At 40.3% G+C, this 21,650-nt stretch overlaps 1 long non-coding RNA gene across 1 annotated transcript in view; it reads left to right on the forward strand.

Moving 5' to 3' along the window:
• The first annotated feature begins 19,983 nt into the window (after positions 1 to 19,983).
• The window catches only part of LOC104005378 (uncharacterized), a 43,509-nt gene continuing 41,842 nt past the window's right edge, over positions 19,984 to 21,650 (forward strand). The window contains exon 1 of the long non-coding RNA XR_678651.5: positions 19,984 to 20,105. This is a non-coding gene — a long non-coding RNA (uncharacterized LOC104005378). The remainder of the gene's footprint in view (positions 20,106 to 21,650) is intronic.

Here is a 21,650-nt window from a genome sequence, read left to right on the forward strand (position 1 = left end):
ACTGATTGAGACTCCACTGTGATTCTCTCATTTACTTTAAAACTTTGCAGGGATGCCTGTAACTTTTAGTGTCATCAAAAAAAGTGGTGTTGGTTGATGTAAGGAGGGAACAGAAATAATTTGAACTATTCCAAATACTGAATGAAAAAATAATAACTGATTTATGCTGTCTTAAAAATAAAAAGTACTGATAAGCCCTCCATGACATTTAACCTTAAAAATTATTTTAAATATATTCTTTTATTTGTATAAAGGAAATACAAATGACTGATAAATGCCAAAAAGATTCCAAAGCAGCTTAATTTAAAAAGCACAAAGAGATCATGACTTGCAATGCTGAAATCTCAATGCTTTTATAGTTACTGAGCTAACTAATATGATTATTGAGTTTACAGATTTAAAAATAGTCACTGAAAAGTTAAAGTATCTACTGTTTTTATGAATCCAAACTTATGCTGCCTCAGAAATCCCTGGGTGGTAACACTGAAGTAAAGAGTGCAGTTTGAAACATTGGTGAGTCACAATGACTAGAGAAAAGGGATCAGTTTGCAAACAGTCATAAAAAGAAAAGGTCATTGAAATAATTACTCATTAGCATACTTACTCTCCAAAAAGTAATTTTATATGGGTTGAATTTTTCAGCTTTACCTTACTTACAGCCAGATTTAATATCATGTGGCTTTGTATTTACTATAGATATGTAGAACTGTAACCAAATATTTTATTCTCTAAAACTTTCTCTTGTTGATTGCAAAATACAGATCTATAAACAAAACCCGTAAAAAAGTCACCTTATTTGCCTCATTTAATTTGCCTACTTTGTTTGACATCAATATCACTACACCTGCTTTCTAATTGTTTCCATTTGCTGCTTTTTTGTTGTTTTTGAAATGGAGTCTCGCTCTGTCGCCGAGGCTAGAGTGCAATGGCAGTGCAATCTCGGCTCACTGCAACCTCAAGTAATTCTCCTGCCTCAGCCTCCAGAGTAGCTGGGATTACAGGCATGCACCACCACGCCCGGCTAATTTTTGTATTTTTAGTAGAGGTGGGGTTTCACCATGTTAGCCAGGATGGTCTTGATCTCCTGACCTCGTGATCCGCCAGCCTTGGCCTCCCAAAGTGGTGGGATTACAGGCATGAGCCACCGCACCCAGCCCTCTCCACATTTTTTTCCAAATTGTTTTGTTTTCAAATTATTTTGTTTTAGGTTTTTAAAAAATAATCAGTGTACCGTTGAGCCTCATATTTTCAGCCATGATGGAAGTATTTTTTAATAGGTGAATTAAGTCTATTCACATTTTTAATAAGACTAATATGTTTGGTGTAAACTTTGCATTATTTTTACATTGTCAAAACTTACAACACATGATATATTGAATATATTATATAATATCTTATTCTTTCACTCTTGTTTCCTCTTTTGTCTTATATCTATAATTAAAATAGATTTAAAATTCACCACTGATAAAGTTTCCTCATTAATTTCTTGTTGGATGAATTTTATCTTCAAGCAGGTTTCTCTAAAGGGGCTCATGGGTACAAAATTTTCTGAGCTCCTCCATGTTTAAAACTGTTTTTTCTATAGCTTTGATACTTGACAGGTATTTTGCTTTTGGGGTTTTTTGTTTTGTTTTGTTTTGTTTGCTGTATTCACCAGCTCTAGAAAACAAGAAACGGACAACTACATTTAGAGAAGACATTTTTCTTTCTGATAGTGGTTTTGGGTGTCAATTTTAGTCTGGATACTAGCTCTCTTATCTCATTCAGTCTTTCAAAATAGTAAATCAGACATGCACTGAATGAACATTTGGCCAGATAACAAATGGGAAAATAGTATTTTCCCAAAATTTTATTTGTCTAAAATAAAATATGAAGCCAAATATCATCATCATAAAATAAAATTAGGACATATGAAAACTATCCTGAAATTTTGTTTAAAAGTTTAATTATATAATCCCAGCACTTTGGGAGGCCGAGGCGGGTGGATCATGAGGTCAGGAGATTGAGACCATCCTGGTTAACATGGTGAAACCCCGTCTCTACTAAAAATACAAACAATTAGCTGGGCGTGGTGGCGGGCGCCTGTAGTCCCAGCTACTCGGGAGGCTGAAGCAGGAGAATGGCGTGAACCCGGGAGGCAGAGCTTGCAGTGAGCAGAGATCGCACCACTGCACTCCAGCCTGGGTGATAGAGTGAGATTCCATGTCAAAAAAAAAAAAAAAAGTTTAATTATAATTATGAATGTTGCTGTTAAAATATCTAAGTTAAATGTTTAAAGTTTGAATTACAGTGCAAGAATAGTATTTTCTCAGAATAGTGTGCTATTTTATTGCTCTTCCAGTCATTATCTGAGCATTTGTGATATTAAGTAGAACTTTTCATTTGTGATCAGTGGGGAAATAAGATATTTTTGAAGTACTTAATTTTTTTCTAACATTCTTCCTTTATTTGCATTTAATATTCTTTATTTTGTCAATATAGAATGTATAAAGGATGTTGTTCTTTTCTCCATAATACAGCTTGAGATGACAAAGTTAACATTGTGCTTTTAATCTGCTCTCATAACATAGAAAAAATTAATAAAGTATATATTTTTCTTTAGTGAACCATGATCTACATGGGATTAAATAACTAAATATTAAATATAGTGTTTAAAGGTTATTTTGCTTCATGTTAATTTTATTTTATAAATGCTTATACCTAAAAAAATTCTCAAAAGATTAAAATTTTGATCTATTATATGCTTATCTAGGAAGATGTATATTATGCTAACTTATCATTGAAACTTTTATAAATGTGTTGCCTTAAAAAGCATATAATGGGCTCAGCATAGTGGGTCCCACCAGTAATCACAGCACTTTGGGAGGCCAAGGTGGGTGGATTGCTTGAGGTCAGGAGTTTGAGACCAGACTGGCCATCATGGTGAGACCCCATCTCTACTAAAATAAAAAAATTAGCCGGGCATGGTGGCAGACACCTATAATCCCAGCTACTCAGGAGGCTGAGACTGGAGAATTGCTTAAACCCAGGAGGTGGAGGTTGCAGTGAGCCAAGATCGTGCCACTGCACTCCAGCCTGGGCAACAGAGCAAAACTCTATCTTGAAAAAAAAAAAAAACAACAGCATATTATGCTCTAAGTTTATCTAACTAATATATTATTTTAATATTAGTATTAAAAACTGGAAATATATTTTCTTATTTATTTAGCTAATTGGAAATTCTTAGCAATTGTGTGTGTTCATGAAATTAATAGCTTTCATAATCATTACAATTATTAAAACATTTTACTCTTTCAATCAGTCACATATATATCTGTTTCAAACAGAATAGAATTTCAACATATAAAGCACACAAGAAGATCATTAAAGGTTATACTTAGAGTTCTTACCCAATTTTGCATGTGAATATGCATTGTTCATATTACTAATATTGTTGTGCTGACTTCATATGATAAGATCCTGTGAGATCACATGATTTTAAATATACCAAAGTTTGGGAATTGCTGGACTGATGTTGAAGAAGAAAAAAGCTGAAACTGAATAGCTGATTAGGTTGAGAACACCAAGGCTAGACCCAGCATTATGCATCTTTAAAATGTATTATTTCAACTTCACTAGTTTCTTTGAGTACTGATAACTTTGGGATTTTTTTATATATTTATACTTTTTATTTCTTTTTCTCTAAATTATATATTCATGTCTTATTTTTTGAGTGACAGCACTCAAGATACACATAGAGATCTTTGGAGACTGGAGTAAGCATCTGTCTTTCAATCTCTCTCATAACTCTGTAGACAGTGCTAATTGAATCTGGTAAAGAGGGCTGTGATGGAAAAAGCAATTCTGCTAATGGATTAGACATTAGAAAGCTCCAGATCAAAGAATTCTTGTATCATTAAAATGCCAGGGAAAAAGTACTGTGGTTTCTTGAGACAAGTGCCCAGGCTAATTTCTTAAGGATTTGCATTTTGGGGTGGATTGACAAGTTAGCTATTTGAGGTTAAGGTTATCCCGGAACCATTAAAAGAAAAGAACAAGACCTTGTCTGATAAACCTGAAAACTTGAATTTGGTGAATAGAGATGCATGAGATGTTATGCTCTTTGGGATTCTGAAAACCCGATGTAAGTCAATGTCCATCTGATCACCAGCAACCAGTGACGGGCAGTGGAAATGCCCTGGGTATAGGGTATTCCTAACCCCCTCTCCCCAACACACACACACACCACACACCACACCACACCACACACAAAAAAACACACACACACAACAAACACAAAAAAATACACACACACAACACACAAACACACACACAAAAAAAACACACAACACACAAAACTCACACACACCACACACACACCATACAACACACACCACACACATAACATACAACACGCACACACACAACACACAGCTATACCACTGTGTGTTGAAGATAATAACAGGACGAACACACATACAACACATACACACACACAACACACAACACCCACCCACACAACACACACACAACGCACAGACACACACACACAACACACAGCTATACCACTTGCCATGATTCCAGCACTGTGGTGCATATAGGTATATAAAAAAACAGTGGAGCATATTCCTTGTTAAATACCATAAATTCTTTCAGAGCTAAGACTAAAATAGGTAGCTTTGCCTGCCATAGTTAGTAATGTGCTTATTTGGGACATTTAAGAATGTTGTCTTTTCTCCAGTCTGGTGTTTGAAAAACACCTTAGAGAAGGAATTCAAATTCAAGAAACTAAGAACTTATTTGGAAGGGAACTAGGTTGAGAAGATGAGAGACAGGAAGGTGGATCTACTTTCATAATTACTGTACTGGCAGGAGGAATTAGAAGCACCTCTCTACCACATCCCAGTTGGGAACCACTGATGGGAATAATTCCGTTGGAGGTAGCGCTTTCCTGAGGTGTAGAGAAAAGCAGTCATGCAAGACCACAGCAGTTCACTTGTATTAATGACAGCCCAAACAGGCTTGCAGGGTTTGATTTAAAAAAAGAGTCCAGTAAAATTTGGATTTCAGATAAACAGTGAATAATTTTTTAGCATAAATATGTATGCACTTTGACATCCTGCTAGCAAGGATAAAAAATCAATAAAATAAATAAATATGTATGTTCCAAGCAAATATTTAGGTTATCCCTGGATCATTCAAAGGAAATATGGCATGGGGCATGCTTATGTTAAGAAATTAATCATTGCTTCTATAAAATTCAAATTTAACTGTGCATCCTGTATTTTATCTGGCAACCCTAAGCCCAAAATCCCTTTCCCAACTCTTCCTCCATGTAAAAAAGAAAGAATAAAAAAGACAGAAGACTCTTTCATTCAATAAGAGAAACACGTTGACTCTACAGTAGGTTTAGGTTTCCATAGCTGAAGGAAATATTATTTTATCAATAAGGATTCAGCCTGCATACTTTCTGAAAAAAAAATACACGTGCTTGAAAATTATTGTCCTTTAGAATATTTTAAAAATAAATACAGATTTTGACAACTCAAAACTATATAGATACATACGTAGACAATTTTAATACTCTGCTGCTCACTGTCCTCCTATTCCATATCCTCAAGGTGATCAATATTCATTGTTAATGTGTGTTCATGCATATTTTTGCTATGCTCATACGTTTATGTACTTATGTATAGTTCCTTTTTCATGGAATCATGTTACTCTGCAACCTGAGTAATGTGCTTATTTTAAGGCCATCTGGTTAAAGGAACTGGAAGATTACAGTTCCAGTGCTGGCAATGGTGCATTAGGCATCCTTATTCTAACGTTCTCAGCCTTGACCACAAACAGAAATTCAGTGTCCCCTAGGATTCCCATTCCTCCTGGTGTCATAGTCCTTCAACCCCATACCATCTAATATAATAGACACTAGCCACATGTAGTTGACAAACCCTTGAAATGTGGGCTATCCAAATGAAGATGTGACATAAGTTTACAATACACACCAAATTTAGAGGCCTTTGTTGCAAAATAAAGAACTTTAAATCTCTCGTTAATAATTTTATATTGATTACCCATTGAGATAATGGTGCTTGGGATATATTGGGTTAGATTAAAATGTATTATTAGAATGAATTTCATTTATTTCTTCTTACATTTTAAAATGAGACTACTAGAACAATGTAAATTACATATGCAATTTGCATTATATTTCTATTGGCAGCACTGTTCTAACACAAAGGCCTGCAGAACGATGTGAGTTCACCTCAGAGGTACATGAGATGATTCCTTGGCAGTGTGGAAAGAAAATATAACTTCTTTTCTTACTTATTTTTATCTTATCAATTTTTAATTTATATTTTTGTGTCTGTTTCATAATGTACATAGTATATCGTCATGGTACTAAATGTGTATATTATTCAAATATTAACATCCATTTATTTGCAGATGTATTAAAAACATTTTTACAGACAGAAGTGTGCGACACAAAATTAAAGCATATGGTGACCTTGCTTTGCAGGGGTGAGCAGAGGGTGTGTTTTCCGTCCTCTGTTACATATTGTTCCCCTTAGTATCTGACCCACCTTTCACACCTTTGTGCCGACTTTATTCCTTCTCTTTCCTGAATCATGTCCAAAGGCATCCCAGGGAAGATAAATGAAGCTCTAAGCTTTGCCTTCCTGCTTTCTGGATCTTAGGGTTTGGTGTCCTTGCTCCTTGGGTGCCTCGAACATCCCATCTGGCAAGGTTGGGCTGCACCTGCCTTCCCGATGCGCCTTCCTCCCAGAGAGCCTAGTGCCCACCCCAAGGCTCCTCGTTCTCCCTCACGCTCTTCTCCAGCACCTCCGGCCTCCCCTCCCTACCAGGTCCCCTGAGCTGTGGAGATTACAAAGGAGAATCAGGTTTACACTACTTTCATCCTAACAGATAATGAGAAGAAAGAGAAAGCAAAAGTGAGATGAGAGGACAGATTGATTCCGGGGGCTCTGACCACGGGATGATTCGCTCTCAAATCAATTCCCATTGAATTGAAACCAACACCCTGTCAACCTAGGTTACTGGTATTAGAAAGGAGTTATGGGAGTTGGCTAAGCCTATAACAGTTTCTTCAAAAGAATGTCTATTCGATTATTTCTTTTGAAGGTACTATGTTGTGGCAGCCATGAGAAATATAGGATGGATGGAAACGTGAGTAGTCACATCACTCCACAGGGAAGATAATAACAGAGTGTAGCTTTTAAAGGGGCTTGCACCCACCCACCACTGGCACAGGTCCTTGGACACACATGCACACACGCACATGCCCACACCCTTTGCTGTGCCCCCTGAAACTCATTCCCCCTGCAACTGAAACTTGCCTTTGCTTGTGATCATTCACACCCCTCTCTGTCATTCCTGCACCCACTCAATTCCTCACTCTTATGCTCAGAAAACATTGACTGACTGAGGGCCTGTTCTAGGAAAGGCACCAAAGTCTAAGGATAATCAAGTCTGGTGGCCACATTCAGAAAATTCTGGCTGAAGTGTTTTAGGTTGAATCATGAAACTGCTGATATTGAACAGTTTCTGACCTTTGAAATGACCACTTTATATAGTGAAGCTTAATTTTGTACATGCGTACACATGCATATTTGGGGTTCATATCACTATAGAAAAGTGGTCAAAAACACAAATTCTGGCACCAGATTTATTATTTATTAGTTTTGGAAACTTAAGTAAGTTGCAACTTAACTCATCTGAATCTCATTTTCTTCTTACGAAAATGGAGAAAATAATGGGCTCTACTTCATGGAGTTATTGTGAGGATCAAATACTTAATCTTTATAAAGCATTTAATACACACTGCCCAGCACATAGTAAGTGCTCAATAAACGTTAGCTGTAGCAGTGGCTGCTGTAGCAGTGGCTGCAGTAGCAGCTAACATTTATTATCATTATTAGTGGGTGGTAGCATCACTATCATCTATGGAAGTCCATGTACAGTATTCCTATTTGCAAGATGATAAGATAGACCTGCTCAAGTGAGAGAAAAAGCTCTTACTGACTCTCCCAGCCAGGAAAGCCATCATCTTATCAATAATGGAAACAGAATACTTTATTAAAACTGTAGAAATTCAGCAAAAGTTATTAAAACAACTAGGAACTTTAGTGTTTGACATTTGAATAGAGAATAACAAAATGGCAGTGGGGAGGGACCCAGAAAGTGTGAGGAGTGCAAGAGGGGAGGGAGCAGGTGGCCGTGCTGGCTGCGTTTCACTTTGGGCAGGGTGTTTGCATCTAGAGACCTGCCTGTTTATTTCGAGTGAAAGCCAAGGGCTGAGTGCCCTTGTGAGGAGTTCGTGTTAAGTTTCATGTTTGTGCAGGAAAGATCTGAAGGGCAGTGTGGCCACAAGGACTGATGGACAGATAGATAGACATGTCTGGATTTATGACTGAGCAGCTGACCCGCGCCAACATGCTAGTGAGGACACACAGTTGACTTAACACAGGCTGCTGGTATCCACAGCCAGAAGTCGAAGAAATTGTTGGTGTTATTAACAATCTTCTGGCAGGAGGATGGCACTTATGTCCTGGCTGTGCCGACACAGCTAAGATTCTCTGGTGTGGATTCCAGGAGCACATCGATCCTGGCCCCACAGACAAGCTGGAGGCCAAGAGTCCCTTCCCTTGTCCTCACAGGGGGCCACCACAGTCAGCCTGGACAGCCCCTTCAACAACCAAGGGACCTGTTTACAAAACGGTGAAACAAACTAAAATCAGACAAATAAGTGTCACACTAGATTGGCTGGTGGAGCCAAAGGGTTTGATGTAGAGGTGCCAAAAAGGAGCATAAAACCAAGGGGAGATCAGGGCCTCGGGTGCAGAAAGGGTGAAATCAAATCTCACCTTTAGCCATTAATATTAGTGTGGCACAGGCCAATCCTCTTACCTGTGGGGCCTCAGTTTCCCCATTTGAGAAATGGTGATGAAAATCTGCCTCATAGCCCTATTGTGAGATTGGAGGGAAATCCTGGCTGTGACTTGCCCAGTGCACCTTAGTTCATTTTCCTCCTCTCTGTATGTAGTAAGTCACTCCAGAAGAGAGCCGACAATTCTGGCCCTGACAGGCGCAGCGGCCAGCCCAACCCTGAGAAGCAGTTCCCCCACCCCTTCTCCCTCACTCTGTCCTCCCCTCCTGGCTTTTTCCCAGAAGGCTCCAGGGCTCCCAGGCCAACTGCCAAGCCACAGGGCTCTGCCATTGGCTTTCATAGACCCCCTCCCCTTCCCCTCTTCAACTGCATCTCTGCGTGGCAGTCCTGCTCCGGGCTCCCTCCCTGGAGGGTAAGACCCGTGGCTGCCCCAGCCTGCTCTGCCAGCATTTGCAGGGGGATTCATCTGAAACCACTACTGACAATCTGTGTTTATTTGGGGCGTGCAGAGGAGCCAAGGGCTATGAAAGGAGCTGCGTTCCAGAACTCTCTGATTCCCATCAGGCTGCACAGATCAGGCCCTGTAACTGAAAGGAGAGCTAGGCTTTCTCTTTCCGTGTCTTCAAATAGGGGACCGCACACTAGTTGCAGTTCCAACAGTTGCAGTCTGCAGTTCCTCTTTTTGCTCACTGACAACACAACCCAATCCTGTGCCTTATCAAAGACAAGAACTATTCGAGAAATGATGATGAGAATTGAGGATGTCAAATTTTATACATTTGTAATTGCAGGAGATAACAAGACTTCTTTATTTTGCACTGTTTAATATTTCAACTTTTTATGGAAATATAGAGAGAAAAGTGCACAAATTGTCAACTGATAGCTGGGATTGGATGGCAGGAAGAAATTGACACTAGAACTGGCTTCCAGCACCTTTAGCTGGACCATGTAGCCTCTTAGGGCACGAGAATTGAGAACATTCTTTAGGAACCCTGTTAGCATATTTATTACAACCAGGGGTGAGCTGGAGCCAGCTTGCACCAGCTCAGAAGAGCCTATTTTTCCCATCTCTTCCCAACTCCACATTCAGTGACCTCACATTGGTGCTTGAAATCAGGGTCAAAGGGAGTATTTACACCACAGAAATCAGCAGATGATAAGTAGAACAGCCGCCCCACCACGCACCCCACCCCCCCGACAGTTTTTAACCATTTACTAACAAACCACTGTTTAAAACTTTCCTAAAATGGGTGAACAAAATTTGAGTACGTTTCTAACTCCAGTTTAATCAATCCCTACCCCCTTTCTCAGAAAAACTCCGTTCCCATTATCTTGCCCTGAGAGTGCAGAGCCTTTGCAATCTTCCTTCTGGAAACTCTCATGCATTTGACAACTGTTGCACCTCAGCCTTTTTCCCTCTCTTCTGCTTTTTGTTAAGTGATTGCTGTTCTTGAGTGTGTCTAAGTGATTCCCCAGAGACATATCCAGGTGGTTGATGTGCAAAGCCCGGCACTTCCTGGAAAGAAACCTCTGCTCCAGGGCTGACAGTGAGGCCTCCCAGAGCCTCCATGACTCCCTTGGATTGCAGACACTGTCCAAATGTCCTTCTGTCAGATGGCTTCCCCTAACGCCATGCCTTTCTCAATTTATTGCATTTTCAGCCTTACTGAAGTCTGCCCTGGGGATAAATTGGAAACCTATAACCTTAGGACAGCAAGGTAAGGAGAGCCAATGCACAGCCCCTTCACTTCTCTGGCCCCTCAGTCCCCTCCTGTCTTAATTGGGCAGTGTGGGTCAAACGCTGCACACGTCCCTTCTGACTCTGCACGCAGTGTTCTTTCTACAGCTTGGCTGTACAGAGAGTTCCATTTTTCACCCCCATGAGAGGGGGTGGGGCAAAACACTGAAGGAATCTTTCAAAGACCCTCCACCTGACCCCTGTCTGAACAAATAATTAATCTCCTGAAAAAGCAGCTCGCTGATGGGTCCAGGCTGTGCCTGTGGATTTATGAGGTGACGTCAGTTTGAAGACTGGGATGCAGAGCCTGAGCTGTGTTTCACACACTCCTCAATTGTTTTAACGGGCCTGCTCCTGAAGGCCTCCAAATCTTTCCCCAAGCTAAGCTTTATTAAAATGGCAAAGATGGAGAGGAGTGCTTTTCCAGATAAATCAGCTTACTTAGGCTCTGCTCCCTCCCCTCGCCCTGTCTACTGGAAAGCACTCCCAGAGGGAAGGAAATGAAGAACTGCAAAGTACTTGCAGGTACATGCTTAATGCCTTAAACTCTAGCATTGTGTTAACAGCTATTCATGGACTGGGCTTTAAAGAAATAGATGGATTCTCAATCTGCCCAATTTAAATAATCCTTAAGAGAGAACTAAGGAGGAAGATTAATGTCCTTAGTAACTAAATGACACACCAGAGTTTAGCCTGGAGGCTGGGTCTCTGCACTGACTATCACAGTGCAATTCCTTGAGAGGATCCAGATAAAACTGGGTTTAAAATGAAGGTGGGGGGCGTTAATGGGGAGAAAAACGGTTAGAAGTCAGAGTGAAAGAAGGGAGGGGTGGATGTGAGCAAGCGGGGATGGAGGCAAAGCTTTTGTCCCAGAGACAAAAGTGGAGGGAGAGTGAAGGAGTAGAAGAAAATATATTTCTACTCTTGACTGATCATATGTGTCATTGTCTCTCAATACATACATGTATATAATATGCATACACACGTGTAGTCTCTCTGACGCATACACACACATAGTCTGTTTATAGACTGCATGCATACTTGTCTAAGACTTGAGAAATGTAAAGTCAGAGGCCACTTATATTTAGAATTTCAGGAATATGTATTATTGATTGAAATGAAAGACCTTAGAGACCTGAACTGTTAATATCTCATTTATGGGAACAAAATAAAAACAATTGTTGCAACTTAGCATGATTTTTGAGAGATGGTGATGGTAGAGAATCACTTCAGGGAAAGGGAGAAGGTTTAGTTGACAAGTGGGAGAAAGAAAGGGTATCCCCTGTGTGGTGTCTATGCATGTATGTTGGGCAAATCTGCAGTGAGGAAGCAGCCAGTGAGGGAATGGAGAAAGCCAAGGAAATGATCAGGGCAACACAATCCCCTGATCCAAACAAGTCTCCTGTATTTATATTAGGACTATATGAGACTGGTCAACCTTGCAAAATTAGTGACTACATTTCATTAGCTATATTTAGGCCGAATTAAATTTGAATTCAATCACTTTTGATTCTGAGGTCCATCTCTTTTTACTATTTCCCATTCTTGTGGCAGTTACTATGTAGTCAAAACCAAGTATGACAGATGAAGAGAGCTCCAGGGCTAGAAAACTAAAAGGTTGTGAGGATAATTTGAATGGGACTTGTGTCACCTTGTTGATTGCAAGGTGGATTCCCTGATGGCCTGGCCAGCTGCTATGACTGCCCTCTTTGTCCTCACCATGCCATAGGCCGTCTCTGGAGCTTCCCTCAAGGTCAAAAAGGACAATCTTCCAAGACGGAGAAGGGCCAGTCTCTGTAAAGTCCTTTAGCGCAGAGGCCATAATATCTACCACTTTCCACAGTGTTTGGCTCAGTATGACCTTTAAGAAATCATTTACAGAATTAGAAGTATTTCCACTATGTGGAATACAGAGCATATAAGGCCTGCCTTCTAGAATCTTGTAACCTAAATAAGATTGGATTTATACTAAAAGAGAAGCAACTAAAATAGCATATAATAAATGCATTTTTTACATTGTGTCCTAATACCACATACCAGCCCTGGTCAGAGATGTGGAGAAAGTGGCTTCCTGTAGATAACTGAGAGTCCACTGTGGTAGAATAGGGAGGGTGTACATTGAGTCAGGGTAGGTACAGGCCTTTTAGAACTGGCTGAAATTGAGGAGTCAGTATCAGATGTTGAGAAGAAGATATTTCAAATAGAAAGAACCTTGGTGGATAAAATCGGATTTTGTCTCTTCAGCCCAAAGTCTACATCAACACAGACTTAAGGCATCTCTTGAAAACAAAGTTTCACATGGTATCTGGTTATGTTATTGGTCCAGGCTCTAGATTTGTACTTCAACAGCCCTTTCCCTCCACCTCTGAGTGTGGGATTACAAAGGAAAGCACCGTAGATGGCTTCAAAGAACTTACGGCTTAGAGTGAAGACAGACGCACTAGTGTCTTGAGAAGTGACTCAGTAAGATAATTGAATTGTATGTACCAGAGGAATATGGTGGAAGAAATAAGTCATTCTGCCTGCACACATTAGGAAAGGCTTTACAGAGATATCTTGCCTAAACAAAGACTTGAAGGAATTTTTTGTAGATTAGGTAGGGAAGTGCTGTCCTGGTAGAAGAAACTGTTTGTGAAGACAGAGCGGTGGGGGTGTCTGATACGTTGGGACAATTGCAAGTGTCGAAAATAAGAAGTAAAAAACAGCATGAGGGGAAAAGGTGCTTGATTACAAATGCCTTATCAGTTATGCAAAGAGTATATATTTTTATGCTACAGTGTAGGGAATAAGGAGTCATTGGGAATTCTTCACCAAGACAGAAGGGATGCGTGTATCTCACTCCAGCAGCTTCCTTCCTAGTCTTCTTTCCAGTGGTTGTTTCTGCCTTTCTTACCAATGTGGCTGGTGGTGAATGCCTTCTACAAATGCTACCTCTTGACCCCTTGGGGAGAAGGGATTCATATCAGTTGCCTGATTTGGAGAGACCAAGTCCCAGCTTATTTTTTTCCAACAGAGTTTTCCTTGCTTCATGGTGTCACAACCTATTGTTACTGGATGCTAGGATACATTGGCTATACCTCTTGGGTGGAGAGCAGGGAAGACAAAATCTTCCAAAACAGCATAAACTCAGCTTCATTCTGTAGTGTCCATTCGACCCAAAGAAATCCCATGTCTCCATGCAAAGATAAAAGGAGGGAATGTTACCCTTTTCTATCAAGTTGTCTTTTTTCCTGCTGGAAGTGAGAAGGGGTGGAGGCTGTTGAGGGGAAAATGCATGCAGGAAAGCTCATCAGGTTCATCAAGTGTGCAACTCAAGCAAACCTCTTAATAAGGGAATGGGATTCCAGCGTTCACTTCTTGGAGCATCTGCAGTCTCTAAAAGAGATTATCTTGGTTGACCCTTTCTTGATGTAGGCAAGAGAAATATACTTCATTCCCCACTTGACCTGCAAGTCATCAGTCTGATGATTGTCCCCACCACTCTTCCTTTATCTTCTGTTTTATAGAACTGGGCTCAGGCAGGAGAGAAGGACCCCTCCTAGAGTATTGATGGTGAGGACGCTAGTTGTGAGACCACAAGAAAAGTTCCACTGAGCATCCTGTCTCAGAATAGCCACTTTAGAGGCAGTGTAGAAAATTGATGGAATGCTGTTAGGAGGCTATAACCATAGTCCACTGAGACATGATGAGAACAAGGCTAAGAAGGAGAGGAAAGAAAGTTAGGAAGTAGATTTGAAAGTGAAAATGATAGAGAAATACAGGAGGGTGAGAAAAATAGGTATATGTAAGATATTTAAACTTCTATTTCAGGAAGAGATTTCATGATGGTGTTAATCACTCAGATGAGAAATCTGAGGCTGGGAGTGTTAGGGGCAGAGTGGAGGAAGAGGCAAGGGAATGAAGAGAAGAGAGTTCAGTTTGGGGCATATTACAGTGGAGCTGCATGAGATAAAGTCTAGGCAGAAAGAGCTGCATACTCCAAAATATAGAAATATGAAAACATAGAAAATATAAGAAAGGAAAAGAGGTGTGACAGAGGACATCCACATCTTCAATGAAAATGCAATGAGAACAGTTAACTGATTCTAGAGCAAAAGAACTCTATGTCGTGAGATGGGAAAAACTTCTTTATCCTGAGGTGCTAGAGGAGGGTTGTGTGGCAAAGAATGTAACAGATGTTAAGAGTAGAGCTTTGGGTAGCTGCCAGATCAGAAAGTGTATAAAAGAAGGGTATAATGGGAGCAACAAAATGGAGCATGCATTCACTGTATCAGCAAATGCACTGGGAGAGGGAGTGTACTAGGATTAGGACGTGGCATCTATCTGGTAAAATAAGAATAGGAGCTATGCATTTACTTGTTTGAAGATTGTGTAATCAGCCAGTTACGAACAGCACAAGACTCTTCTAGAGGATTTAGGAACACCTGAGCTGCACTAAAGGGGAATTGAGCTAAGGATGTCATTTTTCCAGAATCATGATCTTCAAAACTCAACACTAATGCCCGATTCCTTGGCCTGCTGTCTATGGGAAGGCCATGTTTAATAACATAAAGTCATTAACAAATGCTTTGGTACCTCAAGACCAGAGTGTGCCTGCATCTACCTTTCCCAAAGCCTATACTTTCTTGGGAAGGGTCCTTTTTGGATCTAAAAATATGTAGGGAAGGGATGTAATTATGCAAAATAGATAGCAGCATTTTCTTTCACTCAAGTATTTACTTTCACCTCCCATGTTTGCAGAATATTGCCACCCGCTCTTTGTTTTTAAATTTATTGTTCAATTTTTGTAAATTTTTATTTTTTATTTTTAAATAACAATAACTGTATGTGTTCATGGTGTACAATATATGTTGATATATGTATACATTGTGCAATGGCTAAATCAAGCTAATCAATATATGCATTACCTCATATAGTTATACTTTTTTGTTATGAGAACACTTAAAACCTATTCTCTTAGTAATTTTCAAGAATATAGAACATTGTTATTAACTATAGTCATCATGTTGTATAATAAACCTCTTGAACTTATTTCTCCTGTCTAACTGAAATTTTTTATCCTTTGGCTAACATCTCCCTGATCCCACCACCTTACCCCACCCCTGCCCAAGCCTCTGGTAACCACCATTCTACTCTCTGTTTCTGTGTGTTTGTCTTTTTTATTTATTTAATTTTTATTTATTTATTTATTTATTTATTTATTTATTTATTTATTTTTAAGAAAAGGGATCTCACTGTGTTGATCAGGCTGGAGTGCAGCAGCACAATCATAGCTCACTGCAGCCTCAGATTCCTAGGCTCCAGTGATCTCCCTGCCTCAGCCTCCCAAGTAGCTGGGACTACAGGTATGCACCACCACATCCAGCTAATTTTTAAATTTTTTTGTAGAGACAGAGTCTTGCTATGTTGCTCAGGCTGGTCTCTAATTCCTGGCCTCAAGGAATTCTCTCAGCTTGGCCTCCCAAAGTGCTGGAATTATAGATGTGAGCCACCATACCTGGCCAGTTTGTCTTTTTTAGATTCCACATATAAATGAGATCATGCGGTATTTGTCTTTCTGTGCTTGGTTTATTTCTCTTAGCATAATGTCCTTCAGGTTTATCTGTGTTGTTGCAAATGACAGGATTTCCTTCTTTGTTAAGGCTGAATAGTATTCCATTGTTTATATAACCACATTTTCTTTATCTATTCGTCCATCTGTTGGTAAACACTTTGGTTGATTCTGTATCTTGGCTATTATGAACAGTGCTGCAATGAACATGGGAGTGCAGATATTTCTTCAACATACAGACCTCATTTCCTTTGGATATGTACCCAGGATTGCTGGATCTTATAGCAGTTCTATTTTAAGTTTTTGAGAAACCTTCATACTATTTTCCATAATGGTTGTACTAATTTACGTTTTCACCAATACCCCTTTAGAATGAATGTTCATGTTTTCTCTTCATAGGAGGCCAATTGTTTCTAGTCTTATTGTCAAGATGGTGACCAAACTGTCATTTGATAATCCCTCAGCACGGAACCTGGCACCACTGTGGGTGAAGCAAGCTACAGAGGCCGGATCCTCTAATGCTGTCTATTATTGTTAGACCAGACTTCTGCAGCTGGCTTCACCCAAAGGGCTGCAGAGTCTCCCTCCTTCCCACTCTGCCTCTGCTAAACTCAATGTCTGAGTCCTTGAGCACTTCAGTGAAGGGGCTTGATGGAAGGTCTCAGATAATATGTTTATTATTTCCCAGACACCCTCCCCTATCCTCAGCTCCAAATCCATTTATCTCTCCCATAAAGTGCTTATTGACAGAGAACTTGAGTGCTCAGAATGATGCCAACTGAAGACAAGCCTCTCCAAATACAGCAGTCGTGTCTCCCCTTGATCTCCCCAGGCTGAATCCAAAACAGCTGTGTTTCTGCCTCAACCTCAAGGATTAGCTCAGGGACTCTCCCTCCTCCTACCACCAACTGCTTTCTTGGGCCGTTGATTTTTCAGAGAGAAAATGCCTGTGGTAGCGGCATGAAATAGCACTGCTCAGCCTCTAGAAGAGGTTTGCAAGCTCATTCAGCCAAAAAGTAATTATATTGAGCCTCCCAGAGAGCCTCTGCTCCACCCATATTTGCAAATACTCTTTTACTACATACTCTGTGTTTCTAAGTCTGTAATTCAGATTCTTCTTTTGTTAGTTAAGAAGAGTGTGGGTTTTCAGGTATGCAGCAAAAGAAAAAGAGTCCATAAATAATAGAACTTAAGGGAGAGGCAGAGCTTAACACACGTATTTGAGCCCAATGTCTGATTTCATGTAGGTTGCAGCCTGATTTCTCTTGGGTCATTTCTACTCTAGCTGGGCCTACTTGAATGATCTGATCTGGTTAAAGTTTATCATCCAGAATGAATTAGCTACAGTCTCACTTCTACAGGAATAGCAGGATCAAATGACTTCCAGCTTGATGTTTCCCTGAATTCTACCATCAAGCAAAACTGTCATTCATTCACGCTACAATTAGTAAGGCACTGTGCAAGAGTCACTTGGTTATAAAGAGAAATCCTCATCTTAAGGAGTTTACAGTCTGGAAAAGAAGACAAGAGGTTCAATGTGGCACTTTGTTATTAGGAGATGCAGAGGCCTGGATTCAAATTCTGCTCCTGCCCTGGGAAAGTCCACTTAACCTTTCTGTGCCTCAGTTTTCTCATGTGTAAAATGTGGCTCACAATTGTATTATCCCAAACGGTTTCTGTGAAGATTAAAAGAGATAATATATGTAAAGCATGTATGACAATGCCTGGCACCTAGTATTGCTTTTAGCTATTACTATCATAAGAGAGCTACAAATAGAAATGATATGTAGCAAAATACTGTGAGATGCTGTGTTAGTCCATTCTCATATTGCTATAAACAACTATCTAAGACTGGATAATTTATTTTAAAAAAAGATTTTATTGGTTCACAATTCCATAGGCTATACAGGAAGCATAACTGGGGAGACCTCAGGAAACTTACAATCATGGCAGAAGGCAAAGAATAAGCTGGGACATCTTCACATGGTCAGAGCAGGACAGAGAGAAGAAGGAGGTGCTACACACTTTTAAACAACCAGATCTTGGGAGAACTCACTCACTACACAAGAACAGCAAGGGAGAAATTTGCCCCCATGATCCAATCACCTCCTACCATGTCCCTCCTCTAACACTGGGGATTATTCAACATGCGATTTGGGTGGGGACACAAATCCAAACCATGTCAGACCCAGAGGAGGATGAGGTGCTATTTATTTGGAGGAGGGCAGTATAAGGAGTGTGGGTATATTCCAAGTAAAAAGCTAAGCAACAGACAATAAAAACCTGAACTAGACTATACTATACCATACTATACTATATACTGTTATTAAACAAGGTTTATGGGAGGCCATTGTTTTGGATTAGCCCCTTTCACTAGGCCCCAGCAGACCAGACCAAACCAGAATGGAGTCACTCATGTTAAGTGCCACATAATCAATGTTCAGGTGCCACTGAACTCTAAAATGTGAGAGTTTTCCAAAAAAACAGGAAATTCACAGCAACCAATCAAAAGGGGTTCAATTTACCTGAGCCTGCATGATAAAGAAGTTCCCTCTGCTTTAACTCTATGAGGAAAGCAATTTGAAACCATCAATTCAAGTTTTGTTCTGTTTCTGCTTTCTCCAGCCCTTTTCTGCCTATAAAGCCAACTCTTTCTACTCAGCTTCTTGGAACATTTATTCTATTTTATAGAATAAGGCGTTGCCCTATGCTAGAATCACAAATAAAAGCCCACTAGACCTTTAAACTAGATTTGTTGTAAATTTCACTCTTGACAATACACTATACTAGAATAAAGATAAAGGGGCTGGCCAACTTTAAGAGATGTGGTGGTAGAATAAACAAGGGTTTGGCGTGCATTAATTAGGGTGGACAGTTGATAAGAGCAAGTCAGAGGCTGTTCCAAGGGTCAAGTATCAGCAAGTTGAGGAATGATGGGGTCATGAATCAACTGGGAAGTCAGAAAGAAACAAACTTGTTTGTGGAAGCATGTGACCGGCTTGTTTTTGGTCATGTTGAGTTTGAGGCATTAGTGGAATATCCTGGTAGTAACATCTTGGATCTCTGAGACAAGTGTCCTCAAACTCCCGAATTATTGCCATACCTGTTACCTGCTTTTCCATCTTTCCCTCTTTTTTGATCAATCCAGCAGTTGGAAACTATATTCAAAGGAAAGGATGAATTCTGGAGATACTGAAATGTCATCAGCAAAAAGACATAGTTGAGGGTTATGATGAAATGTCCAGAGAGAAGGTAAATATGGAATCTTGGACTAGGTGTGCATTTAAGGTTCCAGAATAGAAAGAACCACCTAGCAAAAGAAGAAAAAGAACTGTCTCTTTCCAGGAAAACAATACACCAACCAGCCATCAATGTAAGTATTTCAGGCTCATCAGCAATATGAATGTCACTAATGCATTGCTCTACATAAAAGAGAGTGGAGAGTAAGTTAGGGAAGGCAAAGGAGGCTGGGTGTGGTGGCTCATGCCTGTAATCTCAGCACTTTGGGAGGCACAAGGTCAGGAGATCAAGACCATCCTGGCCAATGTGGTGAAACTCCATCTCTACTAAAAATACAAAAATTACCTGGTCGTGGTGGGACGTGCCTGTAATCCCAGCTACTCGGGAGGCTGAGGCCGGAGAATCGCTTGAACCAGGGAGTCAGATGTTGCAGTGAGCTGAGATTACACCACTGCACTCCAGCCTGGTGACAAAGCGAGATTCCATCTCAAAGAAAAAAAAAAGGTATCTGTCAAGCCACCTTTGATTGAGTCATCAAACTATCATTCACTTTTTTTTTTTTTTGAGATGGCGTCTCGCCCTGTCACCCAGACTGGAGTGCAATGGCATGATCTCGGCTAACTACAACCTCTGCCTCCCGGGATCAAGTGATTCTCCTGCCTCAGCCTCCCAAGTAGCTAGGATTACAGGTATGCAGCATGACGCCCAACTAATTTTTTGTATCTTCAGTAGAGATGGGGTTTCACCATGTTGGCCAGGCTGGTTTTGAACTCCTGGCCTTGTGATCCACCTGCCTTGGCCTCCCAAAGTGCTGGGATTACAGGCATGATCCACGGTGTCCAGCCTTTTTTTTTTTTTTTAGTGAAAGGAATTCCATCAGTTCATCTGGAGTCTGATCAATGCTGGGCGAACAGATTAAATTCTCTTTAGAGTAGCAAATCTTAGGACTATAAGCTGAAGTAGAACTAGAAAGTCCAGCCATACCTAAGTCCAAGCTAGCCACTCTGGTCCTTTTCTCTGTTGTATTCCATTAAAGACCCTGATATCTGGGACTAGAGTTCCTGAGCACTCTGTACCCATGACCTGGTCTGGAAGCAGCTCTTCTTAGCTGTCCTGTCATGCCACAGTAACTCTGGATCTCTGAGACAAGTGTCCTGAAACTCTTGAATTCTCACATGCTCTTTCATCTCTCCCTCTTTTTTGATCAATCCAACCAATTCATGGCTTCCTGTTGAATGTTATTTTATAATAATATGGTTTATGTTTTTAACACTCTTTAATGTTATTCAAGCCCATCTTCTATCATGTCATTGCTTAAAAAGCCTCAACAGTTCCTTAGAGTCAAGCCCACTGTGTGTGAGCTTCTTAACTGGGCATTTAGAATCCTCTCCAATATCCTCCACTACCTATGATTTATATTTTAGCCAAAATGGACCCTTTATAATCTTGAACTTCATTGCATGTCTGCACTTCTGTACCAGTGCTGAATCCCAAACTGAAATCTGGTTCATATTTCATGAAACAGCTGGTTTTTACACCCACATCTTGAAATCTCTTTCTATTCCCTCACCTAGATACAAACTCTTCAAGGGGCCAGTAGAGTATAGTGGCTAAAATCTTGGATTCTAAAACCCAGCTGTCAAGGTTCAAATCCCAGCCACACCATGTGCTGACTGTGAGATCATATACAAGTCTCTCTTCACTTCACATCTGTTTCCTTATCTGGGAAATCAAGAATATTAATCAGATATTAAATGAGATAATATACATTTAATCTAGTCCGTGGAACCCTGTAAGCATGCAGCAACTGCGAGCTATTATGGCAGATGCTGTTGCTAGCCCACCCACATCCTCTTGGTATTTGTCTCTACATTCTCAACCTGTTTATAGAAAACATTCGTGACTCTATGTAGTCAAGATAGCATGCTCAGCTCTCATACAGGGCAGAGCAGAAGTTTCTGAGATGTAATCAGTCTCCCAAGAAGCGACACTCAGACAATGACCAATGGAGAGTCAGTGGATGAATACCCCTTGTTAGGAATAACTCTGAACCCTATTCTAGAGTGTGGACAGCATAGAATCTCTTATTGTCTCCCAGACTTCCCCAGCAGGCTGTAACATCAGTTGCCCGCAATGGTAATTGGCTTGGCAGATACCTTCTATCAGCTCCTTTGCCTTCCCTAACTTACTCTCCACTCTCTTTTATGTATTTCCTGGGATCGTTTCCCAAAACT

The sequence above is a fragment of the Pan troglodytes genome, chromosome 13 (assembly GCF_028858775.2).
Source record: "Pan troglodytes isolate AG18354 chromosome 13, NHGRI_mPanTro3-v2.0_pri, whole genome shotgun sequence".
Lineage (NCBI taxonomy): Eukaryota > Metazoa > Chordata > Mammalia > Primates > Hominidae > Pan > Pan troglodytes.